Source organism: Onychostoma macrolepis, chromosome 17 (assembly GCF_012432095.1).
Source record: "Onychostoma macrolepis isolate SWU-2019 chromosome 17, ASM1243209v1, whole genome shotgun sequence".
Classification (NCBI taxonomy): domain Eukaryota; kingdom Metazoa; phylum Chordata; class Actinopteri; order Cypriniformes; family Cyprinidae; genus Onychostoma; species Onychostoma macrolepis.
In genome coordinates, this window is record NC_081171.1 from 25,655,766 (window position 1) to 25,662,960 (window position 7,195).

The following is a 7,195-nucleotide window of genomic DNA, read 5'->3' on the forward strand; positions in this document are numbered from 1 at the left end:
AACTTAATTTATTCTTCAGCTCATGGTAAACAGCAAAATGTTAAAGCTTCATTCTGGATGTGGTTTCTTCCATACTTTCCTTTCACAGAGGAGGAATGTTTGATATTTATTATCATCTGGGAGTTTGTTTTCTTCTGATGTGTGATGGTCAAGCAGTCCCACATCATGCTTGCAGCTGAGGCTAGTGCTGAATCTCCACATGAGTGATGTCTGCTGTTTTCATCCCTTTCCCTGCCTTAAGCGACGTGGAAGAAACCTTTAAATGAGGCCTGCTTTCAAGTCGTCCCAGGGTGCACACCTCTAATATCAGCATTTTTTAACAGCCTGACAGCCGTTTCGCTCAATACATTGCTCAGGCCGGGAGTCCTGCTTCAGAGCAGAGCACCTGTCTGGATGTCTGGCACTCTGTGCCCGGAGATAACCACCTGGCATATGAGTATTTACTTTGGGGCAAAAAGTGCTCAAGGCCTGATCTTTCGTGCAGCATCTTCTCGGGGGAAATCGCTGGCAAGGATGAATAGGAATCCAGGTGCTGTTAAATAATTAGCAGCAAAGGAGTTAACAATAACAACAGCACTTCTGCGCTCTTCAAGGTTTCTCCAAAAAATGCTAATCATCTATCACCTACTTTTTCAGCCTTGAAGAAAGCAGTATCAAATAAATCAAAAAGATCATAAGATGTAACTGAGTAGCAGTTATCGGAGAAGGGGTTATTATAGCCAATAGACACGGTCTGAAATTATGGGGCACATGATAATTTGATATCATGAATAAATAAAATAATCATCAGCATACAGTAATTCTTCTGATCCTTTGAACAGTGCTAAAATTCTCATGAGACATAGTTTAGATAAGACTTCAGAGAGTCATGCATTTCTTCAGAGGGGCTGGTGCATGACATTGTGAAACCTCTCATTTTAAACAAAAGTCATATTTTCTTATAAATTCTTATAAATTTCCATTTAAGGAAATAATTACTTTAAATAATAATAATAATAATAATAATTATTATTATTATTATTGTTGGTAACACTTTATTTTGATAGTTCACTTTAGACATTCTACTAACCGTAAGTAACTTTGCAACTACATGTCAACTAGCAGTCATTAGAGTATTAGTAGACTGTCTACTTAATATCTTATAATACTTTATTTTGATGGGTCCACAGCAAACAACATACTGACTATAAGAAACTTTGCAAGTATATGTCAACTTATTCTACTAACCCTAAACCTAACTAAGAGTTAGTAGACATGAGGTTGCAAATTAATGAGAATTAGTTGACATGTAATTGACATGTAGTTACAAAGTTACTTATAATTATTAGAATGTCTAAAGTGGACTATCGAAATAAAGTGTAACCTTATTATTATTAGTAGTAGTATTTTGTTTTACTGTCTTATAAACAAACGAATGAATGAATAGGGTACAATGGGTCCAAAAACCCATATATGTATAGTGTCTCGGTTACGTTATAGAATTGCATAGCCGAGTCTGATGATTCTCAGGAGCCAGTGATACGGCCTGGGGAGCGCTAGCCAGGCCCCCAGAGATCGTACAAGCAGGACCAGGGGAGCCACTGACGTACCCGCGGTGGGGCAGCGAAGTGGAGCACAGGGACCCGACTCGGAAGGCAGTGCGTCTCGAAGTGGGGTCTGAATGCGCGGTGCAACACTTACCTGGCTCCACGGCTGGGCAGGGGGCGTATGAGAAGGCATTGCGTCCTCGGACCGGAAGCCCACTGGTGAAAGGAGGGGGGGATGGGAGTGTAGAGACTGTGTCTCGAAGGTGATTGGGCTCTCAGGCGAGATCCCATTACGTCAGTCACTTGACGTTACGTCGATAATTTTATTTCATCTAATAACTTAATTTATTTCAGAATCCTAATTAAACTTAATTGAATTTAAGTAATAATAAAAATGTATATTGTTAGAAAATAATCCTATTTTGAATAAATGCTCATTCTTTTTTTATCTTTATATCCATCAAAGAATCTTGAAAAAAAAAAAAAAAGTTTCCAAAAAAAAGTATTAAGCAGCACAACTGTTTCCACCATTGATAATAAAGCAGCATATTAGAATAAATGCAGCCTTGGTGAGCATGAAAGATTTCTTTAAAAAACATTACAAATCTTATTGATCCCAAACTTTTGAACAGCAGTGTGTGTGTGTGTGTGTGTGTGTGTGTGCATGTTAATTCAGACACGTTCAAAATGATGAGTAATAATGAGCCATAATAAGTAATAAACTATATGGATTACTGACCTTGAGAAAATGTAGTCAATAAGGTTGTGGTAATAAAAGCTTTCCCCCTGTCTAGCCTGTCCCACCCCCATGATAGCCCATTTCCAGGTGCAGGGTTTGGAAAGAAGCCAACGCATCTATTCACAGCTCTCTAACGACTGGCAGCACAGCGTGCAATAACATTCCTCCGCCAGGAACATGTGCTCCAGTGATGTGCTGTTTGGCAGCCAGGGCACATCCCTTATCGGCTGCCAAATTTGTACTATTGCATCTCTGAGCATATTTACCCAGCATTTATTAATTTTAGCATTGTGTAGTAAGTTATTGTAGGTTTACATGTACTATTAGACAATTGGGAGAATCACCTAATTTAACACACAATGTTTAAAATCCAAATTAATTGTTAATATGTTTATATAATGCAATATAATGAATGGGATTAAAATGACTGTATTTCTGTGAAACAATGTTCACACAGCTCTTTTCCATATTATAGTTAGACAGGGACTACTGTATATCCTTTTGAGGTTTATTTATTTATTTGGGGAATGATATGAGGGTATAGAAAAAATATTATTATTTATTTATTTTTTTGTGTAAACTATTACTTTAATATGAATATGGAGCTGGGGCTGGGGCTGATGAAGCCATATTCCATTATAATGTGGAAAACGTTTATACCATTTTCTCTTCAAAGGTCAGCAAGGCCCCTGCAGAAGATGTGCAGAGAAGTTCATTTGTGATTGAAGCCTTCCAATTACCCAGATGATTGTGCCAGGACACAGGCAGTGAGAAAGCCAGAGGTGCCAATAGTTATAGCAGTATGTGATGAATACTGCAGGGGCACCAACTGGGCTGGCGTGTTCTTGCACCACCCCGGCATGACCCATAGTTTCCAACTCTTAATTGAGTCGGTGATAAGTTTTCTCTCATTTTGCCACTGAGGGCCAGCTGGGACAGAGTCAATTAAACCTACTGTGGTGTGGGAGTCACAGACTCCACAAGCCCATGATTATCTCCATCTACTCCTGAAAGGATCATCACATTTACAGATGAGAAGGAAGCAGATCCAACTGTACTCTTCATTTGGAAATGGTATGTCACATTTTTGAATGCTGAAATACATATGTGGCTCTATTGAAGAATCAAACTCAGTTGTTAAATAGATGCCGTCTGCATATCTGATAATAAAATATCAGATTACTAATGTCTTACCCCATACTATAACTTCACCAATGAGCTGTACTGCAGTCCAAAAAAAAAAAAAAAAAAGCAGCCGCAGGAAAAGACATTGTATCTCTTCCAATGAAAGCACAAATTTAATTAAAGAGAACATGACTCATGTAAACAAACTTTTACATGGTCAAATTATAAAGAATTAAACATAAGCAACTGAAGGCAACATTTTTGTAATGATTAAAGAGGTCACATCATACATTTTTCATGATTTTGTTTTCTTCCCTGAGGTCTATTTCAAACGATTAAAGTGTTTTTGTCAAAAACAGTACAAAACTTTTTGTGACCATTTACACCCACTTTCTGACCCATAGAATTAAAGAAATAAAAGGGCCATGTTTTAACTGCTATGGAGTTAATGAACACAACTTTTATGCATTTTGAAGTCTAAATGCAATCGCCAGAAGTAAATTGCTAAATTCAGGCCATGAAAAAACTACACCACTGTGATATAAACACAATGAGACTGTAAAAACGGGCTAGTAAGTAGACGAGTTTACTGGTAACACTTTAGTATAGGGACCAGTTTTCACTAATAACTAGTTGCTTATTAGCATGCCTATTATTAACATATTGGCTTATTATTAGTAAGAACATATTCTGCATGACCATATTCTACTGTACATCCCTAATACAATATCAATACACCCAATACACCTAAACTTAACTACATTATTAACTATTAAAAAGCAGAAAATTAGGAGTTTATTGAGGCAAAAGTCATAGTTAATGGTTTGTTAAAAGCAAAAATTTAACCTTAAAATAAAGTAGTTAAGTAAAATAAAGACTAGTTTACTGTTACCAACTTTTCAAGACAAGTGAAGGATTAAAAAAAAAAAAAAAACTCAAAAGCGCACTACTAAAATTAAATGTAAAAATATATATATATATTGAGCTTGTTCTACACTGTAAAAAAAAAAAAGTTGAGTAAACTTAAAATAATAAGGCAACCTATCGCAAGCGCTTTTTTGAGTAAACTCAACAAACAGGGACTGAAGTCCACCCAACTCAAAAGATTACGTTAAGGTTACAAGTTGACACAACATAAATTGTCATGTTTACCTAATGAATTACAGAACTAAATATTTTTGTTTACTGAACAAATAGGCCTAGACTGATTTATTATATATTATTTAAATAGTCTAATTAAAGAAGAGACCATAACATAGGTCAAATAATTTTTTTTATTTAAACATTCTGTGTCCAATGCACAGCAATGACATAACAGTATCAAATATTGCCTTTTAACTTCTTAACATTATACACTGAATTCAATGCATTGAATGTTAAAGAAATCCACAAAACCGGTGTTAATTATACCATACAATGTTAGCTGTCCTGTGACATGAGGCACATTTGCAAATGTACTTAACATTTTGGTAGATTTTAAAGTAACAATTATGTGAAAACTTCTATTCTGCATATTTTAACATCAACCTAAATGTTCCTCAAAAACAATTTGCCATTATATATATAAGAAAAATAAAGCATCCGAGTACACTACAAACCCTACTCAGCAGCTATAAGTACACTGTACTTTTTCTTGTCAGAACATACACTGATATGCCTGTAATCGAATCTTGACCCAGATCTTTGGAAGTAGAGTGTCTACACAGAAATAAAATACAATTACTTTGTCCAGGAAAAAAAAAAAAAAACACTAGGAGAAACTCCAGCCTGAAGAGATCGTTCACCCAAAATGAAAGTTTTTCATCATTTACTGTAATTTACAACTGGAGTTTTCTAAACCTGACTTTCTTTCTTCTTTTGATCACAGAAGATGATATTGTGAAGAATGCTGATAACCGATCAGTTGAAGGTAGTCACTGACTGGCTGCCATAGGATTAAAATATTATGACAGTCAACCCTTTAGTTGTCAGCTTTCTTCACAATATCTTCTTCTGTGTTCAAGAAAAGAAAGAAAATCACAGGTCTGGAACAACATGAGAGTGAGTAAATAATGAACTTTCATTTTTGGGTGAATTTTCCTTTAAGGCAAAGGCTGAAACAATCAAACAAACAAATAAACAAAAACCTTAGCAGTAATTAGCACACTGAATGAAAACAGGTGTTTTTGTAGTCATTAAGTATAAAAGTATTAAAAAAGCCAACGCAAGAACGTCATTTAAGTGGCTTCATCCATTTAGCAAAGTTTGGATTTCAATGACTGCACTCTAGCTGAGCAGGTACCACCTAGATCCATGATGACTTCAAAAGTGTACTTCAATTCTTTCAGATATTCCATGTTAAATGCATATAAGAGGCCAAACAAATATGCAAATGCAGATGGAAGATCTTTAATGTCCTCAAGCACAATGGCCTCCTCCAAGATTATGGCCATGTTGATAACAGTGGGCTGCGATGTAACACCGGCAACATCATCTTCCTCCACAGTCAGAATTCCAATCTTTACACCTTTGGTGCAGCAGTTCACAGAATTCGTATCCTGGGAGAATAATGGATGGGAGGTAGGTATTAATGGAAGTGTAAATTTACATAATAATAATAATAATTACTATTATTATTTAGAGGTGCAACGATGCGTGTATTCGTACAGAATGGTTCACTGGGCAAATTCCAAATGGAAGTGATAATCCCTATGTCCTACTCCCTTCAAAAGGTAGAGTCCTTGGAGTGGGGACTTTTGGGTGAGCAGGGCACGTGCCTGCCCTTCCATTGGGAATTTGCCCGATGAACCTGCTCTGAACTCTGTCTCGTCCTATTATTATTATTATTATTGTTTGTTGTGTAAATAAACTGAATACATGTAAAATATATATAGTTTACAAATGGATTTGGAAATAGGGTATGAAAATGGTAATTTACCAGGCATATCTTGAGCAAATTTGCTGACTTCTCAAGCAGGAAAAGTAGCAATCCCTCAAGAGCCGTTGTTTTACGATGTTTGGTAATGTCACTCACCTTAAAAACAAAACAAAAACAAACAAACATATATTTTGTTTATAAAATCTGCATTTGTTCTTTCTGCTTTAGGAGGTGAAGGTACAGTACACCCAAAAATGATTCTGTCATCTTTTACTCTAACCCACGTTAATCCAAACCCATATAATATAGGAAGATGTCTACACGGTCAATGCATTTTTTACATGATAAATAAAATACAGTCGATTATAAAACATGATAACTACGTACCAGTGATTTTATAGAAAAGCTGGATTTATCTGGCACGTCAGCTTTGAAAAGAACTCAATGTGCACAACATCAGAAACACGCTGCGAAATAGATTAGGCCGTCAGTTTGAGAAGAGCAAAACATTAATTATACATGGCAAATAAAATACAGTCGATTATGAAAAATAAAAAAAAGTACTTACTTAATTTTATAGAAAAGCTGGATCGATCAAGCACGACGCCACTCGTCCTTCACGTTAGCATCGACAACCATGTCGACAATGCATGTTTTTAACATTTAAGCAACGAATTTGTTGAATCAACTTAGTATAATGCATGAACACTTCCAATGAAAATATCATAGTTCATTTTACTGTTTTATGTTTATTAGGAGGACTTTTTGAAAGTTGGCTTTTTTACAGTGTAACCAAAAACCTTACTTCAGACATTTAACCAAAGACCCATTCACTAAACCTATTGACTTCATGAGGATGGAACCAGAAGTGCTAAAATGCTAACTTGTTTCCAGGTTTTGGCCTACAAAAGCACTCTGTATCAGCAAGCGTTTTGCAGAACAAAATGT

The 7,195-nt window shown here is 35.8% G+C and overlaps 1 long non-coding RNA gene across 1 annotated transcript; it reads right to left on the reverse strand.

The window, feature by feature from the left end:
* Positions 1-5,581: 5,581 nt before the first annotated feature.
* Positions 5,582-6,885, reverse strand: LOC131523429 (uncharacterized). The gene is made up of 4 exons (XR_009266774.1): positions 6,816-6,885; positions 6,635-6,714; positions 6,308-6,403; positions 5,582-5,927 (listed from the first exon to the last, which is right to left on the reverse strand). It is a non-coding gene; the product is annotated as an uncharacterized LOC131523429 (long non-coding RNA).
* Positions 6,886-7,195: the final 310 nt, after the last annotated feature.